This window comes from Eubalaena glacialis, chromosome 5 (assembly GCF_028564815.1).
Source record: "Eubalaena glacialis isolate mEubGla1 chromosome 5, mEubGla1.1.hap2.+ XY, whole genome shotgun sequence".
Classification (NCBI taxonomy): domain Eukaryota; kingdom Metazoa; phylum Chordata; class Mammalia; order Artiodactyla; family Balaenidae; genus Eubalaena; species Eubalaena glacialis.
This window is the reverse complement of record NC_083720.1, coordinates 14,195,873-14,217,514: the sequence shown is the minus strand read 5'-3', so window position 1 is coordinate 14,217,514 and position 21,642 is coordinate 14,195,873. Positions and strand designations below refer to the sequence as shown.

Sequence of the window (21,642 nt, the reverse complement as noted above, 5' to 3'; positions counted from 1 at the left end):
GAAGAGGGGGGCGGGTCTGGAGAAAACGCGCTGCGCCGGCCGCGCGCGCGCGCGCGCGCGCGCGCGGGCGGGGCGAGACTATGGCGCGTGCGCGGGCCCCGCGGCGCCACGCGCTCTCCTTTCCTCTGCAACCCCTCTGGGAGACATGCTCCTCCCAGTCCCCTCGCTGTGCGCGTGCGCCCAGGGGTAGCTTTTCTTCCCATGCCAGGGTTCGCGTCCGCAACCTCCCGCCTCTTCGCTTTGGCTCCGCCCGAGAGCTTCACGTGCGCTGAGGCGGCCGCTGAGGCGGCCGCTGAGGCTGGGTCGTCTCTGACGCCTTCCCGAGGGCGCGGGTTGGTGGCTACTGGGAGGCCGCGACATAGTTATAACTGCTTTCGCACAGTGAAGAGGGGTGTCTCTTTCTCCCCCGGGCGCCGTCGCGCCTGTCCGGAAGCCCGGAGCGTGGGCGCGCAGGCAAAGCTACAGCCTAGAAGTTTTGGCGAGGAGCTGGAGTCGCCTGGCGCGGAGAGCGCGCACGGATCTCGCCCAGGGATTGTTTGGCAAAAGGAATCTACGTGCTGTCTGCGCCATTCCCCAGTGGTTTTAGCCAAGGCTGCTCTTGTCGAATTTTCTTTCAGATTTTGTACTAAAGGTGTCGTTTTTCCTTGAAACGTTCTCATTGGGGTGAGAGGGAAGTGGATAGGATGAGGTGGTCCTTTTTTTCGCGTATTTAGCTTTATTTACAGTTTCTTTTCATCTTCCTGGGTCTTGTAGAGTCTTTTAGCCTCTCGAGTCCTTAAAATTCCTGTGTAAATGTCACCTCTGAAGCCGCATTCTGAGCCCCTCATCTCACGCTCTCGGGTCATTTGACTTGCTCCCTCTCGCCCTAGTCTGTTTTGTGTCGCTAGTCCCCGCCCCCGCGCGCGTGTGAACTACCCTCGTGGCGAACGAAGGTTTATCAAGGGAGTAACAGTTTTCGTTTTATCTTGAGGAACTGATGGGATGGAGGAGAGACATGGGCAAGCAGTGGGGGCGTATGGTATGCTAATTAGGGAAACAGCAGGTGGTCCATTTTGGCTCTAAGTACTGAAGAGGAACAGTCTGGAAGACTTCAGGTTGTAGTCTTCAGTATCGAGGGATAGGCTTGAACTTTATATTGCCGGCTTTGGAGGAGCTTCTGAAGATATGGAAGGGGCAAGTGACAGGGTCAAAACTCTTCTGTAGAGAGTTATCTACTAGGATTGGTATGAAAGATTGGAGTGGGGAAAAGAATGGGAAACCAGTTAAGTAGGCTACCGTATTGGTGCAAGGAGTACGAGAAGTGAGGGAACGCAGGACTGATGACAGCATTAGAGCAGGGGTCTGCAAGCTTTTCTTCAAAGGGCCAAACATTAATATTTTAAGTGTTCTCTGTCATAATTACTCAACTCTGTCTTGTAGTGAGAAAGCAGCCATAGACAATACTTCAAGGAATGAGCTTGGCTGTGTTCCAATAAAACTTTATTTTTGGACACTGAAATTTTAATTTGATATAATTTTAGGTATCATGAAATATTCTTTTAACTTTTTTTTTTTTTTTTAATTTTGGCTGTGCTGCCCAGCATGCAGGATCTTAGTTCCCCAACCAGGGATCGAACTCACGCTCCCTGCATTGGTAGCGCAGAGACTTAACCACTGGACTGCCGGGGGAGTCCCCTTAACTTTTTTTCAATCATTTAAACATGTAAAAAACTTTTTTTTTTTTTTTTTAACTTTCCAGAGGTACAAAAACAGCCTACAGGCCATAGTTTGCTGACCCCTGCTTTAGAGGTATTTTCTTGAGGCAGAGTGAACAAGATTTAATTGGGGGTAATGACCATGTATAGTCTGTACTCCTCCAATCTAAAATACTTTCCGAAGTTAAAGAGGGCACTGTTAATTACACTGGGAGAACAGGAGTAAAATTAGACTGTCCTAAGCCAACCTCGAGTGGTCATCCTAAGGTTAATGGTTAAGAGAAGTCAAAACTGCTTTAGGACCTGGTAAAAGGAAATGGAAGTGGCAATGATGGAAACAGGGACTTGGGAAGACATTGGTTTTAGGGAGAAGATGGCTGTAGCAGTCCCAGGTGTCATATGGTTGGGACAACATCGAGAGGCAGGAAGAAACCACCCCAGAAGCTTCATAGCAGGCCACTCCTTATATCTTATTTACCAGAATTGGGTTGCTAGCTAGTCCCTGAACAGTGACTGACAAGGAGCATGGGATTACCATGATTGGTTAGTGTTTATCTGGCTTTTGACAGTTCTTATACAGGACTGTGGCATGCGTTGCTGGACATTTAGCATCTCTGGTGCCTTCCTACTAAATGTTAGTAGCAACCCCGGGCATTGTGACACCAAAAAAAAAAAAAAAAAAAAAAACCCTCTTCCCCTCCATCCCACACACACTCCCTAGAGAAATGATACTGGTTAAGAACCACTGGCTTAGACCAGTTGGGATTTACCTTGGAACTGAATTATGTGTGTATAGTTTTCTTTTTCCTGATTGGTTTGGAGAGAAGAGAGGAACTAAGCAGTATTGAAGTTCTGTTGTAAAGGAAGTAGGGTGGGGAATGGTGGGTAGGTAATTAACATTCTGCCCTGAGAATTAAACATTTTCTTTTATATCCTTGATAAAATAAACATCTCAACTTCACACTTGAAGCCCTTCTTTTCTATTTTTTTTTTTGAATTTCCCCCCACTCCCCACGGGAAAAATCTCTGCCAGTAGGATACTCTTTTTTTGAATACTGCAGTAACTTTCAGACTGGTGGCCTGCTCTGTCTTTCCCTCCTTCATTACTACATGAAGGGACTAGTCCTGTGTACTGATTTCCTTTACTCAGATACCTATCTCCAGTGGTGCTCAGCTATCTCAGAAACTCAGTTGGCACTCAAAGGCCTCCATAAATCCACAGATGGCTTCCCTGCCTTTCCCTTACAAATGTAATCCACTGCTTACTGATGGACTTGTCATCTCTATGGAAGATGTACCTCTCTAGGCCTGACCCCTCTCTGGAGGTATTAGTACTAACCAACAAATTTTTCCATTGCTTTTTTTTTTTTTTAATAAATTTATTTATTTTATTTATTTTTGGCTGCGTTGGGTCTTCGTTGCTGCATGCGGGCTTTCTCTAGTTTCAGCGAGCAGGGGCTGCTCTTCATTGCGGTGTGCGGACTTCTCATTACGGTGGCTTCTCGTTGCCGAGCACGGGCTCTAGAGCGCAGGCTCAGTAGTTGTGGTGTGTGGGCTTAGTTGCTCTGCGACATTTGGAATCTTTCCGGACCAGGGCTGGAACCCGTGTCCCCTGCCTTGGCAGGCGGATTCCTAACCACTGCGCCACCAGGGATCCCTACGGTGGCTTCTTTTGTTGCGGAGCACGGGCTCTAGGCACGCAGGCTTCAGCACTTGTGGCTCGCAGGCTCTAGAGCCCAGGCTCAGTAGTTGTGGTGCACGGGCTTAGTTGCTCCACAGCATGTGGGATCTTCCCGGACCAGGGCTCGAACCCGTGTCCCCTACATTGGCAGGCGGATTCTTAACCACTGCACCACCAGGGAAGCCCTCTTTTCCATTTCTTTTCTCACGTAGCCAACTTGCATTTCCCTCCTTTCAACTCAGCATGGCCACTGAAGTGTGATTGAAGTGATCTGTGTCACTTGCGAGCAAAAGCTTTAAGAACCCGTGCACAATTTCTCATGCGTTTTCCTTCTGGCACAGTGACGGTATGTTTTCGTTATCTATTGCTGCATAACAAACCATCCCAAATCTTAGTGACTTAAAACCGTAACCATTTTATTATCGTCAATGGTTTTGTGGGTTGAATGGGCTCATGGGCAGTTGTCTGATCTTGCTTGGTGTCTCTCACGTGGTGCCAGCCAGGTATTGTTGGACTGGAGTAATCTGGAGGCTCGATGGGGATACTAGAATGGCTGAGCCTTTCTTTTTCCAGTGTTATTCCAGGGCCTCAGTTTAAATGGCTTCTCCTGCAGAGTAGCCTGACTTCTTACATGGTGGCTCAGGACTCTTCAAACCCGCAACAGCAAAAGCTTCCAGGTGTTTGTAAGACTTAGGCTTGGAAATAACAAATTCTATTGGTTAAAGCAGTCACATGGCCAACTCAGTTTCAAGGGGAGGGTAAATAAACTCCACCTCTTGATGGGGACTGGGGAGAAGAGTGATAAAGAATTTGTGGCCTTATTTAATCTACCACCCCGACAATGATCCACATGGTGGCTGCTTCTATCAGCCAGGGTCCTAGGGTCAGGACAAAGTGGAAAAGAGTCCTTAGCTAATACACATGGTTGTATGAGTGAGAAATACATATCTGCTGTTCTAAGTCACTGAGATATTTGTGGTTGTTTGGTAGCAAATAAAGCCTGATCTATACTAATACAAAAATTGGTACTGGAAGTAGGGCACTGCTGTAACAGAAACCTAAAATATATGGCATTGACATATATGACTATGTTACAAATGTTAGTGGTTGGTTGTTAGGCAGCATCCAGCTCTGATTCACTTAGGGATCTCTCAGCAAACGTAGCTTAGAAATTTGAGCTCAATAAATATTTCTTAAATAAGATAGACTGTTTTTTGTAATTCTGTTCTATTTCTCTATTTTAGGGGAAAACACTTCTTTCCCACATCAGATGTTTCTTAAAGTATGGAGGGGGTGCCACTAACATAACACTCGATACCTCATTCCAGCGCTTCTAACAAGTTTCCTGATGTGTAAGTTTGGCGTGTGCAGCCCACCTTCTTCCTCTCTCCTTTCTCATGGGAGCCAGGCCGCCCACAGAAAGTATGCTTTCTACTCTGCTGCTTCATACCATAAGTTTCACAGGGGTCTGCCCATGCCGGGGGGGCCTGCCCAGGACAAGGGAGGCTTGGGGTAAGCTTAAGAGGATAGGCGCTCTGGGGGAAGGGGAGCTTCAGGCTTGGGAGCTAAGCTCACTGCCAAGGAGTGAAGAAACCTGTTGTTTGAACTTTAATTCACAAGCGCAAGAGTGTTAACAAGTTGGAAGTTAATAATTTTGGACTTTAACATGAAGTCGGTACTGATTACTTTGGGCTATAATTCAGAAGAACAAGATAATGTAATGTCTGAACTTCTCATTTCTTGCTGGAAAATTCATACTGGAAAGGTCATAATCAGATTGAGGATGTCTTTTTGGCTCTTAATTTTTAGAGTATTTTTATGTTATCATTTGATCTTCTTTTAGAACTTCTGATAATGTTGAACAAGGTAGTGGGACATAATTTGAGGTGGCAATAGAACAGGTTGTGAATTATAGCCTTGCGTACAGAATAGCATGGGAGCTGATTTAATTGATGTATTGTTCTGACCCATTCAGGGCATTCTGGGAACAAAACCTACCCTTTACCAGTGGCCCCACGAGATTCCACAAAGGAGGTGAAATCAGTATTGAAGTGGCCTTATGAAGATGGGAGCAGGACTACCCTAACTGACTGCTGACTTCTTACCCAAGGGGGATAACCATGTCCTAAGGTGATCTCAGTGGGTAAGCTGAAAGGGTTAAACCAATGGTCTTCATACATTTTTACTGACATACCACCCAAAATAATTTTGAGGTTCACATGTAAAATTTTTTTGTCCTTAGTTGCAAAAGATGTAATTTCTGGTATAATCTAAATATGAATATTTTAAAGTATAAAGGGTTATATCACTTAAAAATGCATTTAGTGAAATTAAATCCCATAGAAATTGAATACTCACCATCATCCATATTTACAGAAATTTTACATTACTCTTTATTTCTCTTTGAATTTGTGTTTTTATTCTACTTCCCCACGGAAGTCTTAAAAATATATTTTATGCTCAAATGTATTTTATTGCTTACCCTATCAGTCTTTTCAGCAGTCAAAAAATTGTTTATAATTAAAAAAAATTTCTACCACCAAAAGGTTCTAAATGCCAAAAATTTCTTTTGGATTGAGTTATTATTACAATTATTAGTAGTAATACATAATTAATCTTAAGTACATTACAAATTTTTCCAAATAATTACTAAAGAGAACTAAAATTTTACTGGAAATATGTCTCTTAATGAAATGGATGAAGCTCCTCCTCTCCAGTTAGTTCATGAATGTAATTTTCTGCTAGGACACAATAAGAAAACATGTTGGGGGACTATTAGGTGCAGGGCTTACAAAAGATGAATAAATGATGTTCAATGCATTATTTACAATAGAAAATTATATATCTAAATCTAAGTTTATTACATAAAAGATAGGAATGAATAATGAGGTGAGAAATGGTTAACAAATAATAATAAGCAGAAGTGTTTGGGTAAGAAAACGAGTATAGACTTACTATATTCAATAATCTTCAGGTAAAAACTAGTGAAAATATTTTCTCCCATGAGTCTGAATAATTGTTCAAAAAGCACTACAAAACATTAACGTATCTCTGATATATGTTCCTTTTACATGTAACATTGATCTGTTGGAAGGAAATTTGGAATTTTTTTAACATCCTTTTCCTTGAAATCATCTGAAATATGCAGCTGAGACACAGGAGGATGGCACCAAGTTCTCTCTCATTACTGAGCAGATGTGCCTTGTAACTGGTAACTGGTAACTGGTAACATTCCCAGAATGTTTTCTACATATCTTCCATTTTTGAATTCTGAGAGAGATATCTGGAGCATGAAACTTTGCTGTGGGTTTGTTACCCACATGAAATAGGGCTCAACCTCCTTCAGTATTTCTTTTTGCTATCTCAACAGTATTGTTTGACACCATCAGGAAATGGAAGAGGAAATGGCGTTAGACAAAAATGATCGTAACTCTTGCCACCCTGCCCTACAATTATCTGAACTCAGAACACCCCCACACAGACCAAAATACCCAATTTCTAGCACCATGCTTTTCTCTTAATAGAAATATATTTAAGATAAGGAAAGCCAGGAAATCCTCCTGCTACTTATAATACATTGATTAAATTAAATATTGACATCAGTATTTAGAATTGTTCCTTTGTATGGTGCCTTAGAGGCTTTTTGCACATGGGAGCAAATTGTCATAGTAATATCTGGGATGGGTGAGAGGATGCCTGTCTCAGAAAAGACTGATTTTAAAATAGAATTGGAAAAATTGAATTGTTGTGAAATCTCAACCTCAGTCATATTTTAGACAGCTCAATTTTAGGAAAGAGTAGGTGAAAGTTGAATAAATGGAATTGATTTCCTTAAAATTATCTGTGCTTGTATTCCTCTTGGAAAGTAGAATCCCAGGGTAGGTTTATTCCAGTTTGGAGATTACTAGGTTAAGAGAATAAAATTATGTGGGGAATGTGGTGTAAGTTGCAGGGGGTTTTATTAACATTCCTGGTGTCTTGGGCCAGCCTTTCCTCTTCCCCATTGAGTAAGATACTACATAGTGAGAAGCTGCGTGAGAAAGCTCAGCCCTTTGGCCAGTCTTGGGGCCCTTGGGGCCAGGCTGCCATCTGGAATCATGACTTCTAGTCTGTTCCTTTATGCTGCAAAATTTACAGGGACAAGTCTTTGGAGTAGGTGGAGGGGAGAGTTTCTATCATCCCATTCTGCCAGTCAGCAACCCAGTGGTAAGTCTGCCTTGTCCTAGGGTTCAGTGTTGGGAGGCCCACTGGCGCCATCTCGCCTCCAGCGTCAGCTTTATCAGGAAGAGCGACAGTTCTCAGCTGTCTACTTTTTTTTTCCTGTTTTTCAGTTGGCTCACAACTTGGTAGGAAGAGGGATGTGGTTTACTGAGTCCCCTAAACGTTCTCAGTCCTTAACAGTGCTGTGCATATTAACACAACAAATACTACTGTGAATTTTCCTATGTTTTTTTAGCCATGAAATTACGTTCAATCCTACCTGGTTTTTTTCTAATAATATTTTGTGTATATTTCATAGATTTGTACATAGTAATGAGTGTAATTTGTTTTCAAAATGTTATTTTCTAAAGGACTGTTACTGGGCAATATATGAAACATCAGAAGAGTTAAGTTCAGGAGAAAGAGAATTGCTCTATAGCCTTAAACAGCTAGTTCTTCAAGACACATTGTTGCCAGAGTTTCATAGAAGGTGAATGAATACATTAAGGGGTTGATTCTAAGGAGATCAGGCTTGCCATTCTGTTTCTTCCTGTACTGTAAGTTACTTGGCCTGCTAAGCTTTTTAACATTCATAAAACAATGATATAAAATATGGCCCTTATATGAGACAATAAGATTATAAAGCAAAATAAAGATGTGATAACTGTGATAGAAGCTCTGAGCTTATAGATCTCTAATATTTCAAGGAAATGGCACTTTTTAAAGGGACACAAATCTTTGTTTTGTAAGCAACTTGGGTCTTTAGAAAATGAGCTGCTTTTTAGATTGCAAAAAAAAAAAAAATCAGGAGCTTAAAGCTTCAGTTTAATGAAGAATAAACTGTTCTTGAATCCTCAGTCATAAATTGGCATACATAATTCAAATATTGTCATACACTAGCAGAAATTTTGACTGGCTTTGACTTTGTTATGGTTACTGAAAGGAGGTTCTCCAGCAGAACACAGATTTTTATTGGCAAGCAGGTGCAGGAATTTCTGATGAGAAGAACCAAAAGATCACAACTTTGATTCTTCTTTTTTCTCTTGCCTGCAACATCCAATCGAAGATCAAGTCCTGTTGATCCTACCTCCAAAATATTATCCCAAATTTGATGGACCACTTCTCACTATGTCTACTGCTACCATCCTGGTACAAGCCATCAGCAGCTCTCATTTAGACCATGACAATAGCCTCTTGTCTGGCTCCTGGGTTTCCACTCTTGCCTTCCTAGAATTCATTCTCAATCATTAGCCATTTAACAATATAAATCAGACTATCACTTCCCTACCTATACTTCCCTAATGTCTTTCCCTTGCAATTAGAATAAAATCCAAGCTCCTCATCATGGCCTTTATGATCTGTTGTACGTCTACCGTCTGATTGCTCCTAACTCACATTCCTTGTTCATTATGCTTTAGCCAGATTGGTTTTCTATCTTTCTTTGAATGCACCAAGCTCATTCCTACCTTTGAGATTTTGCATTTGCTCTTTTTCCAGCCTGGAATTCTCTGCTCCCAGATTTTCTCATGGCTGATTCATTCTCATTACTTAGGTCGCAGCTCAAATGTCCATCCCTCAGAGAAGGCTTTTATCCTGACCACACATCTAAAGAGCTGTCACCCCTTCTCCCCAACTTTAATCATTTCCTATCCTGATTAATTGTTTTCACAGTATTTAGTACTGCCTGAAACTCTCTTATTTTTCACATGTTTATTATTTGTGCCTCTGCTAACCCCCACTAGAATGTGACTCCATGGTGGGTAGGGCTCGTCTGTCTTGTTCCCTGCTATATCCTCAGTGCCTGGAATGAAGGTTGCCATTTAGTGGGGGTTTATTACATATTTGCTGAATGAGTGAATGACTCAAGGTCCAGATGTAGCCAGAGAAGGCCTCCCAAGAGGCCTTTACCTTAGTAATTTACCATAGTTCAGAGTTGTGGCCCTTTTGTTTTAAATGCTCAGATGTCAGCTTTTGCCAGCACGTGGAGGTTTTTTCCTCCAGGGCAGAACTTACGTTAACGAAAGTATAAGATTGTAAAATCCCTATACCAATTTATGAGTTTTCAGTGAGCAATATAACTGTCACATGGACCCAGACTCGTAGTAATGTGATCTGCTGTGGATTTTCTGCCTGTGGGCTAGCACGCACGGGATAGGGCATTAAGTGAGAAACTTTTTGGGAAAACATGGAATACAAAAAGGAGAAAGAGTTAGATGGCGTGTATGTTTCAAGACATTTGTTTGTTTAACAAATACTTATAGATTTCTGACTTTGTTCTGTGTTCTGCGCCAGGGACTGAAGAATCAACAAGGAATACTGTTGAGCACCAGCAGTTCAGTCGGAGAGGCAGACAATAAACTGACAATTACAGGTCAATGTCAAAAGTTCCTTTTTAGGTTCATGCCAGGGTGATGTAGCAGGACCTAGAAGGGAAACTGAGCCTTGGGGGATCAAGGTGAGCTTCCCAGGAGATAGGATTATTTGCGCTGAACTCTGAAGAGTTAGCCAGGCAGAGCAAGGCAAGGTATGGGGGGTACTGCTGGCACAAGCTGCGGCCCGAGCAAAGGTCTGGAAGCTGGAGAGCAGAACCTTCTAAGAACCGCAAGTAGTTCAGTAAGGTTGGGGCAAGGTGGAATGAGAAGCCTGGCTATCAGACTCACAGACCTAAGTAGGTCTGGACTTTATCCCTATAAAAGGGAGCTACTGGAAGTTTTTGTTTTGGTGAAGGGGCAGAGTACATCTTTCAGACTGCCCTAGTACAGCCAATACTTTGTATTCCTTTCTTCCAAAGAACTGGAATATCTGGAGAAAGTCCACGCTCCTCCTCCGAGAACACGCAGTCCTTCCTTTACCACCCCCAGCCTTATACCTGCTGCCTCCACAGCGCACTCTGTGCTGCAGAGCCACCAAACTTCCCAGGTTCCAGACTCACTTCCCAATCTTTAATTATGCTTTCGTAGTCCCCACTCCTGCTAGCACTCTCACCAGGCCACTTTCGAAAAGTGTTACTGGATTAGTCTTCCAACCTATAAAGGCAATACATGTTCCTTGCAACACAGAGACATGCAAAGGAAGAGTTAAAACCTTCTCCCTTCCTCTCACCACCACACACACATACATAGTGTGCTTTAAAACATATATACACTTTTAACTAAAATATATCTATGCTATACAATTTGTACAGTTCTTCCCCACTCCTCCAACAGAATATCCAGTATTTGCTGGATGCCAGGCCCTATGCTTTATCTCATTTACCCCGCAACTACCATACAAGGTAGGTACTGTGATCCCCAGTGGATAGACAGGCAACTGAGATGTGACTAATTTGCCCAAGGTTGCACAGTTAATGGGAGCAGCAATTTGAACTTGGGCAATGTGGCTCTCAAGTCCACTGCCTTTTGCTGGAGGTCCAGAATTTATGGAGGTCCAGAATTTATTCAATTATTCCTCTGTTGATGCATGTTGAGGTTGTTTTTTGCCACTTAAAATGCCTCAATATGTAATTCTCCAAAGCAGGATTTGAGGTCAGAGGTCATACTTATTTTTAAATCAGTACGCGGCCAAATAATGTTCCAAGGATTGTGTAGCATTTTCATATCCTCAAGAATCATGGGACAGTATCTGTTTCCCTATACCCTCACTAGTTCTAATGATACTGACATTTTTAGGTTTGGGGTTTTTTTTTGGCACTTTGGTCAGTAGAAACAGTGCACCTTTGTTTTGATTTGCATGTTTCCTGACTACAGGTGCAGTTGAGAATTTTTCTGTGTGTTTTTGAGATATTTGCATTTCCTGTTCCATGATTTGTCTATTCATTTCCTCTCCTGTTCATTTTTTCTGTTGGATTGTTTGTCCTTGATCATTTTTTGGGGGGAAGGAGCATGTTTATAGTAGTAGTAATATTAACCCTTTTTCTGACATGTGTTCAAATATTTCCTCCTCTTCTGTGTTCATTCACCTTTTGACTTTTTTAAGGCATCCTTTAATTTAATTTGTATGTGCTCAAATCTCCTGGTCTTTCCCGTCATGGCTTTTGGGCTTCTTGAAATTGACAGGTTTGGGGCATCTTTCTTTATTAAGGATTGGACCAGCCAGCCAGGACTGTCCTTGGAGGCTGCTTGATGGGCTTTGATGACTTTTCTCAGCCTCTTATACCTTTGCTGCTACCTCGCAATCTCCTTCTGAGGGATCTGTTTTCTTGAGATTTGTTATTACATTCAAGCAAAGCCTTTCTGGCCTGGGAGTCATTTGTCACTTATAAAAATGCGTTTGCATATCTTTGCTCTGATTCACTGTGTGCTCATTTTGTTTCTCTCTTCTAGTTTTAAGAAGCAATTACCATGGGGTCTTCTATTTTATGTTTTGAGTTTTGGGCCATCTTTAGCCTCTGAGTTCTTAAGCTTTTTAGAGGCAGATTAGAGGGAAGATGTGCCCTTGGTATAAGACTTATGGATGGTGAAGATAAATTGGTAATGGGGAAGTTGTGGGCTTGAGAGTGAGTTCGATTCTGTCTTTGATTACAGCTGTATAATCCTGGGGAGGTTGTTATAAGCCTCAGGGCCCTTTTTCATAAAATGGAAGTGATAATAATACTGCTTTGAGGCCACTTTTTGACATAGGATAGGCCTCCAACAGTTTATTTAGATGTTTCTTCCTTTTTGGTCACATTTCAAGAATATTTTAATGAGGCCAGGTCTTCACAAATTACCTTGGTATCCCTTTTGGCGAAACAAACTCTTTTCATTTGCTGTCAGCTTGTAAAAGAAGGATAAAATTTCTTGGCCTTAAAGACTGGCACTCTTTACAGCTCTCTGGAATGAACTGCCCATATTTCATTATTGAAGAGAGAAACATTTAAACTCTTAGTGAAAATTAAATTTGAGGCCATTTTACACAAACCATGGCTTAGGGCCAAGGCTACAAGACAGAGCATGTGTGGGTTGGGGGTAGACACTAGGGAGGAGTCTGGCCTGCATTTTGATGGATTTCAAAATGTGTACCAGAATTTGTTCCAAGTCGTCATCAATGGGCTCACAGAAAAGAAAGTTAGAGGGAATCTAGATTTATCACCCAGGCCTCTTCCCCTGCCCTCAAGCTGATGATCATGAAACCACTTAGCAAAGGCAGTTGGTTGAATCGCTCAACTGATAGTATTCCTGAATGATAACTAATTTTAGAGGATTTGGGGCTGAGTACTGATTCTGAGAAGCTAAAAAAGGAGAAGTGGGTCTCAGGAGAACTTATGCTTCATCCTGTGTAATGATCTTTGTTCTTTGTCTCCCACCTCCACATTCGAGGCAGCATTGACCTGCTCTTTCATCAGGATCCAATAGACAAAGGGAAGGAGGCCTAAACCAGTTCCTAGCTTAAAAGTCTTGCTGTCCTTCAAGCTCAGGCCTTGAAGGATTCAGACTTTATGCAGGTACTCAAATCAACTAACACAGTTGAGCGCTATGTGTAAGACACTGTGTAGGATGGTGAGTGTGTATGTTTGAGAGAGGCAAAGAGACAGGGGTTGGAGAGGGAGAAGGAGGTGTATAAGGCAGGTTTCTTGCCCTCAAGTAGCAGAGGTTGCTAGTAACTCAAATGCTTAAGAGGTCAGGCATATTAAGTTAGTTAAGTGACTTTGCATGTGTAAGAGAAACAAGAGAGCATGATAGTTGACAACAGATACTTGTGTCACTGACCATAGGATGTGGTGTGGGCTATGTTAAGCTGGAGTGTGCATCCCTATTGAACAGGGACAGCCCGTGCAAGGATCTAGCACAGTGGTTCTCAAAGTATGGTTTCCGGACCAGCAGCATCAAAATCACCTGAAACTTGTTAGAAATGCTGTTTTTTCGGTCCTATCCCAGACCTAAGGAATCAGAAACTCTGAGGATGGGGTCTTGCAGCCTATGTTTTAATGATCTCTTGCTGTGATTCTTATGCTCCCTAAAGTTTGTGTTGCCTCGTGGGAATTTGGGCCCAGTGTTGCTAGATCTTTTGGTTTTTCAAGAGAAGCTAGAAACCTAAATTTTTTATGGGAATTTCGTGATTTTTAAATATAAAAACTAGAGCATATATCTCATTTTTGTGGGGGAGGGAGCGGATGTACCCTTTGTAGGCTGAACAGCAGGCCAAGGAAAGCACATCTTTGGGCCGGTCTCCACGCCTCCAGTTTCAACTACAGTAGAGTCGTCAAATATTTTGTTGACAATAGAGTAATTGAAAATACTGTTGGACTAGAGGAATGACTCTCAGTTTGTGTTTGTCGGGGTGGGGTGGGGTGCAGCAGGACACTGGAGTCTGGCAGGGGGAGGCTTTTAAGAGCTGCACAGATTCTGATACTTTCCCAGCCCAGGTGCTTCCCCACTTCCTATCATGGTGAAAGTCCTAACATTGTCAGCCACTGTTCCTCTTGCAAGTCCAGAGCATCCCTTGGATATGCGGCAAAGGAGGAAGGAAGCTGTGTCACAGGTCTAGAGCACCGTGGTTTATAAACTGCTTTCACATCTGTCCTTTCATCAGATCCTTGCAACCTTGTGTAATAGGTGTGATGGTTATTGTCTCCATTTAAAGCTGCTAACCTAGGCTGAGAGAGGTCAAGTGATTTGTTGAAGGTCACGTAATTTGTAAGGGGAAAACATGAGACTAGATACCTAATCTTATAATTTCTAAACTAGAGTTTTTCTCCCATATATAGTTTTATGTGTTTATCCATACCGTCACTATTTTTTTCTTTTTTTTTTTTTTGGCTGCGCTGAGGCATGAGGGAGGGATCTTAGTTCCCTGAACAGGGATCGAACCCGCGCCCGCTGCAGTGGAAGCAGAGTCTTAAACCACTGGACCACCAGGGAAGTCCCTAGCATCACTAATTTTTGAAAGGATCTGATGTGGCTCACTTCACTATGACTGGTGACTAGTTTTTTGCCATTCCCATGACCAAGCCTCAGATGGTCCCCTCCCTGGCTTGGTGTGCTGCCTGGGACCCCAGATCTTCTTCTGTGGGCTGGGAAAGTATCAGCTTTTAAAAGTCCCCTCCTGTCAGACTCTAATGCCCTGCTGTTCCCGCGACCCCTGCAGACACACACACGGTCATTCCTCTAGTCCAACAGTGCTTTCAATTACTCTGTTGTAACAAGATATTGAATTGCCCAGACCAGTCGTCCCTCTTGGGACCTTTCTCCATCACCAGCTTTCCTCCTGGGCTCTGTCTATTTGTGGGGTTCTGGGTCTCCTTGTTCTGGCCTATCTTGTCACCTACTAAGCCTCAGGGGGACACTCTGAGTCCAGAGCTGTCCCCAGTACAGGTGATACGTGACCTGGACATCAGTTGTCTGGAACTGGACTAAGCACCGGGACTCATTTTACATAGGCTGCTGAATAGCAGCCAAAGCAATGGCTTTCTGACATAGGGCAAATTTGGATGACAGACAAAGGACATTATTAGGGGAGCTAGAATTTAGGATTCTTCAAGTATTCTCCCCAGTCTAGCTTAAAATGCAACAGTCATGCATCTGGGTAGCACTACCAGAAGAATTTTAGTAGTTGGAAATTTCCGGGGTTCGTTAAATGCTACAGTTGACCCTTCAACAATGGCGGGAGGGGGCTGGTGGAATTGGGGGACCCTCCTGGTGGAATCAAAAGTCTATGTATGGCTGCCTCTCCCGCCCGCTCCTCGGCGCAGTCTCCGCGCCCCGCGCTGCGGCAGCGGCACCCAGCTCTCCCCCACCCGGACGGCGGCGCGGCGGGAAGGCCGGGCCCGGGCACCGGGCTGCGAGCCGAGGCGGCCCGGAAGCGCCCGCCAGAACACCCAGTCATGGATAAAAATGAGTGGTGCAGAAGGCCAAACTGGCCGAGCAGGCTGCGCGAGATGATGACATGGCAGCCCGCATGAAGTCTGTAACTGAGCAAGGAGCTGAAGTATCCAATGAGGAGAGGAATCTTCTCTCAGTTGCTTATAAAAATGTTGTAGGAGCCCGCAGGTCATCTTGGAGGGTCGTCTCAAGTACTGAGAAAAAGACGAAAGGTGCTGAGAAAAAACAGCAGATGGCTGGAGAAGACAGAGAAAATTGAGACCGAGCTAAGAGGTATCTGCAATGATGTACTGTCTCTTTTGGAAAAGTTCTTGATCCCCAGTGCCTCACAAGCAGAGAGCAAAGTCTTCTATTTGAAAATGAAAGGAGACTACTACCGTTATTTGGCTGAGGTTGCTGCAGGTGATGATAAGAACGGGACTGTGGATCAGTCACAGCAAGCATACCAAGATGCTTTTGAAATCAGCAAAAAGGAAATGCAACCAACACATCCTATCAGACTGGCTCTGGCTCTTAACTTCTCTGTGTTCTATTATGAGATTCTGAACTCCCCTGAGAAAGCCTGCTCTCTTGCAAAGACAGCATTTGATGAAGCCATTGCTGAACTTGATACATTAAGTGAAGAGTCATACAAAGACAGCACACTAATAATGCAGTTACTGAGAGACACCTTGACATTGTGGACATCGGATACCCAAGGAGATGAAGCTGAAGCAGGAGAAGGAGAGGAAAATTAACCGGCCTTCCAACTTTCGTCTGCCTCATTCTAAAATGGACACAGTAGACCATTTGTCATCCATGCTGTCCCACAAATAGTTTTTTGTTTACGATTTATGACAGGTTTGTGTTACTTCTATTTGAATTTCTATATTTCCCATGTGGTTTTTATGTTTAATATTAGGGGAGTAGAGCCAGTTAACATTTAGGGAGTTATCTGTTTTCATCGTGAGGTGGCCAATATGGGGATGTGGAATTTTTATACAAGTTATGAATGTTTGGCATAGTACTTTCGGTACGTTGTGGCTTCACAAGGGCCAGTGTTAAAACTGCTTCCATGTCTAAGCAAAGAAAACTGCCTACGTATTTGTTTGTCCTGGTGGGGAATAAAAGGGATAATTGGTTCTAGTCACAGGTGTAGCTGTGGGTACTTTAAGGTTTGGAGCACTTACAAGGCTATAGTAGAAATAGATATCCCATGGATATTACATGTTAAACCATGTGTTACCTGTGGAATACTCAGTCTCAATGTGCACACCACTGACTACAGCTACAGAAGTGTTCCTTTAGTTGTGACCCAATTTACTCTGGATAAGGGCAGAAACGGTTCACATTCCATTATTTGTAAAGTTACCTGCTGTTTGCTTTCATTATTTTTGCTACACTCATTTTATTTGTATTTAAATGTTTTAGGCAACCTAAGAACAAATGTACAACTAAAGATGCAGTAAAAATGAATTGCTTGATATTCATTACTTCATGTATATCAAGCGCAGCAGTAAAACAAAAAACCCATGTATTTAACATTTTTTAGGTTTTTGGGTTTTTTTGTTTGTTTGTTTTTGATACTTGCCTAACATGCATGTGCTGTAAAAATAGTTAACAGGGAAATAACTTGAGATGATGGCTAGCTTTGTTTAATGTCTTATGAGATTTTCATGAACAATCCAAGCATAATTGTTAAGAACACGTGTATTAAGTTCATGTAAGTGGAATAAAAGTTTTATGAATGGACTTTTCAAAAAAAAAAAAAAAGAAAAAGTCTATGTATGACTTAAAGTCGGTGCTCCCTATATGTGTCCACTTCCTCTGTATCAGCGGTTCTGGATCTGTGGTTTGAACCAACTATGGATCATGTTATACTGCAGTATTTACTATTTTAAAAAATCCGTATATAAGTGGGCCCATGCATTTCAAACCTGTGTTGTTCAAGGGTCAACTGTACTCTGAAGAATTCTGGAATGTGCAGGATTGGGTGGACATTGTGGCTTCCTCCCTCCCTTCCTTCCTTCCTCCCACCTTCCCTCCCTCCCTTCCTCCCTCTCTCCCTCCCTCCCTCCCTTCCTCCCTTTCTTTTTGTGGCTGTCTTCGACATAATCTTTTGAAGGGTTTGTTTCCTTCATGTCTGGAAACTGGCCAGGGAGGGATGGTGGGGAGAAATGGTTACTGCTGGGTATCTAGGTACTTACAGCAGGGCTCTGCATGTCAACTGTATGAAAAGCTGTTCAGTCTTCTCTTTCTTATCTTCACTCCAGACCATCACTGTGACTGACTCTGTGTGCGTTTGAGAGGGAGAGAGACAGAGACAGAGAGACACAGAGAGTGAGAGACAGAGACAGAGAGACAAATGGGGAGAGAAAGAGAGAGAGAGAGAGAGAGAGAGAGAGAAATACTTAGTGACCAAGAAAGCACTACAGTGCAGAAATGTCTTGGTACAACCCTGCTGTGAATATTTGTAGAAAGACATGGAGCATTTTGCCGGGACCTTGCTTTGCCCAGGATTGGCTTCAATTACAGTTTTTTATCGGGGGTGGCAGATCACCAGTGGGAAGGGTGTGTTTCAGCCTTATCTTGGATGCTTCCTTACTTTACTTGAATTAATTCAGAAACTAGAGAACAATTTAGTGTGTAGCTTGTACCATTTCCTTTGCATAAAATGAAAGTTTTATTTAAAGTCCTCATAATTATTTCCACTGTTTTTCAGCAGTAAGAATAATCAAGTGAGAATTGTAAACACTTTTGAGACCATTTTTACTTGACAAGACAGTTCTCCTAAGCTAGATCTTTCCCTTTCACTGTCTCTGAAACACTTAGGGGCAGGAGAATCAGACTTTTGTAGGAAGACTATGAATTCTTGTGCATTGTCACATACTGCTCAGGCTTTTTCAGTTTAATAATAAATATTTTAAAACCAGAAAGGGACTTATCGATATGCTGGTCTCCAACTTCTTCCAAAAGACATATACAGTGCAAAGTATTTCTCAGATTATATGAAAAATATAACAAGATATTTTAAATTTCCCTCAGTGACCACACAGAATGTCATTTATCTGTCTACTTCAACACAGAGGTGTTGGGTAGCAAGTGAAGGCTGAAGGTAATTTATACAGTTATGTGCCAGACCTGTTCATATATGTTTGTGTATAAATTCATACACACACACACACACATATATTCACTTAATCCTCGCAATAACGTATGGGTCAGGTACTATTATCATCACTACTTCACACATGAGCAAACTGAGCTACAGTGAGGTTAAGCAACTGTCCCAAGTCACACAGCTAAAAACTGATCACTTGCATCCAGGCGGTCTGTACTACGTGGACCCCCCTGACATGTTATTGCAGGGCTCAGTTGCGGATCAAGACTCCCCAGTGCTGGCACCTGTGCCAAAGTTGGCCCACAGGCCAGTTCTCTTGTGGGACATGGCTATCACTCAGCAATCCCCATAGGCTGCAATAGCTGACACCTACCGCGTCCTTACCACGTACCAGCTAACGCGGGAAGTGCTTTACCTACATTGTCTCACCAGTTCTCCCAACAGCCTTATGAAGTAGGAGCAGTTTCACCTCCATTTTACGTAGGAGGAAACTGAGACCTAGAAAAGTTAAGTCACTTGTTCAAGATCAACAGCCAGTAGGGCCAAGGTTTATCACTGTGCTATCCTACTCTCCTGCTCAGGAGCCAGGCTCCTAACTTCTTTGTGTTCCTAGTGAGTCTCCACCAGCACACATTTTCTATATGTTATGACTGTTTTGCTAGGAACTTCCTGAAATTAAGGGTTAAGAGTACTTTCAGAAAGAGAAAGCCCAGTGTAACAGGGAATGTGGAAGAGAGGAGGTGACAGGGACTCTTCCCTTCAGGGGGATGTGTGCAAGCACATTATAGTGTGTTCCTGTTGGGGAAGGGGAGCACTGACTATTAAAATGGGAGCTCTCAAAATATTCACTGTGGGCGGTAACATCTTGGCCTTCATCCTTAGTCAACAATTAGCATTTGGTTCCACTTTATTTAATATACAATGTATCCTTCTCTTTTATTCTTTCATTTGGACACTGTTGATGCCTTAAATATTACAGCTGCCTACCTCAGCTGTAAAGCTCTAGCAGAATTACTTGAAAATAGAATCAACTCATCAACAGGCATACCTCAGAGATATTTCAGGTTCAGTTCTAGACCACCACAATAAAGTAAATATCTCAGTAAAGCTAGTTACACGAATTTTTTGCTTTTGCAGTATATATATAGAAGTTACGTTTACGCTATAGTCTATTAAGTGTGCAATAGTATTATGTCTAAAAAAACAATGTACACACCTTAATTAAAAAATACTTTACTGCTGGGACTTCCCCTGGTAGCGCTGTGGTTAAGAATCCACCTGCCAAAGCAGGGGACATGGGTTCAATCCCTGGTCCGGGAAGATCCCACATGCCGCGGAGCAACTAAGCCCGTGCGCCACAACTACCGAGCCTGCGCTCTAGAGCCCATGAGCCACAACTACTGAAGCCCGTGTGCTACAACTACGGAAGCCCAAGCGTTCTAGAGCCTGCATACCGCAATTACTGAGCCCACGTGCCGCAACTACTGAAGCCCGTGTACTGCAACTACTGAAGCCCGCGCACCTGGAGCCTGCGCACCGCAACGAAGAGTAGCCCCCGCTCGCTGCAACTAGAGAAAGCCCGCGCACAGCAATGAAGACCCAATGCAGCCAAAAAAAAAAAAAAAAAACTTTATTGCTAAAAAATGCAAACCGTCATCCGACAATGCAGGGTTGCCACAAATCTTCAATTTGTGAAAAATGTGGTATCTGCAAAGTAGAATAAAATGAAGCACAATAAAATGAGGTATACCTGTGTATAAACTATCAATATTATATTATAAAAAAGAATTGTAGTAATGTGAATTATTGTAAAATGAAAGTATAAATATTAGATTTTACCTGAGAATAATAAATGTTTAATTCTGGCATCTTCCCTAGATACTTCTTATTTTAACATCCTGTAAGCCCTTACTCTCTCTCAGTCTCCCTGGTAGGTGCTGGGGCTATAAAGATAATAAGCCATGGACCTTGTCTTCAAGGAATGTTCAGTCCCTATTGGGACACAACTGATAAAGGGTTTTGAAAACACAAAGGGCGGGATGCAATTCAGAGCAGAGGAGTTGGGGCAAAGATGCTGGCTGGGAAGCGTCCTGGAAGAGACAATCCTGGAGTGTCTAGTGTTCCACACTGATGGGGCAGGGTTGGTTGCTGAGCAAGTAGGCTCTGGTGTCAAGGAGGTTCAAATCCTGGCTCTGCCACTTACTAACTCTGTGGCCTTGGGCCTTGATCTGGTCTCTCTAGGCCTTTGTTTCCTTAAGTGTAAGATGGGGTGACACTATGAAGTTTACAGGTGGTTATGGGACTCGGGGGATTAAGCACTTAGAATACTTACAGAGTTAGGCTTAGCACAATGTAAGCATTCAGTATATGAGAGCTGTTGGTTTATAATGTGTAACAACATGAAAGCATTCTACATCTTCAAGTTTATGGACTTAGATTCTGCTTATCTCCTCAAATATTAACCACTTATCTAGATTTTCTAGTTTCTAGAATTCTTCTACAATGCCTCCATTTCTAAAACTACTACCTACCATACTAAGGCAACTCTAGGGAAATACAGCCAAGGGAGGTGATATTTGGGCTAAGGTGTTGTGACATCAGGGACAACCTTACCCCAAGATGTCAAGAGTCTCTCATTTAAGACTTGAAGGATGTATTCTGGCCGAGGGTTTGGACAAATCTGACTGACTCTTGGGTAAGGGTAGATTCTAGAATTAAAATAGATCTTGTTCTTTTCTTTTCATTAGGTGTAAAGGTAAAACCCAGTAATTATCCTCAAAGTAAGGAGAACATCAAACCTCAAACCGAAGTATAAAAAGAGAAATTCCTAATTGTTTCCAACTTAATTCTTTTAGTGAAAATATTAATGAGAAAAGTTGTCATCTAGGATCCCTGCCATTCCTTGGAAAATTAAGTTAAAAAAAAAAGTCATCTTGGATTTCAATACAAATTTCAAATGTCATATTTTTAAACTTTGAAAGAGATGTGTAAGTTCAGTTTTTCCCATTGGCCTGGACTCGAGCACCTGTCTTTCTTTTGCACAGTTATATCACCATTAACAAATGCTCTGGAAGCTAAGATCCTTTGATAGTCAGCTGTGGTCATACAAGAAAATCCTCATGAGACATGCCAGACAGGATAGCATGAGCTCAGCCAGGCTGAGAACAG

At 42.6% G+C, this 21,642-nt stretch overlaps 1 pseudogene; it reads left to right on the top strand.

Annotated features, from left to right (window-relative positions):
- The first annotated feature begins 6,779 nt into the window (after positions 1 to 6,779).
- On the top strand, positions 6,780 to 16,111 carry LOC133091917 (14-3-3 protein zeta/delta-like; annotated as a pseudogene).
- The last annotated feature ends 5,531 nt before the right edge of the window (positions 16,112 to 21,642 follow it).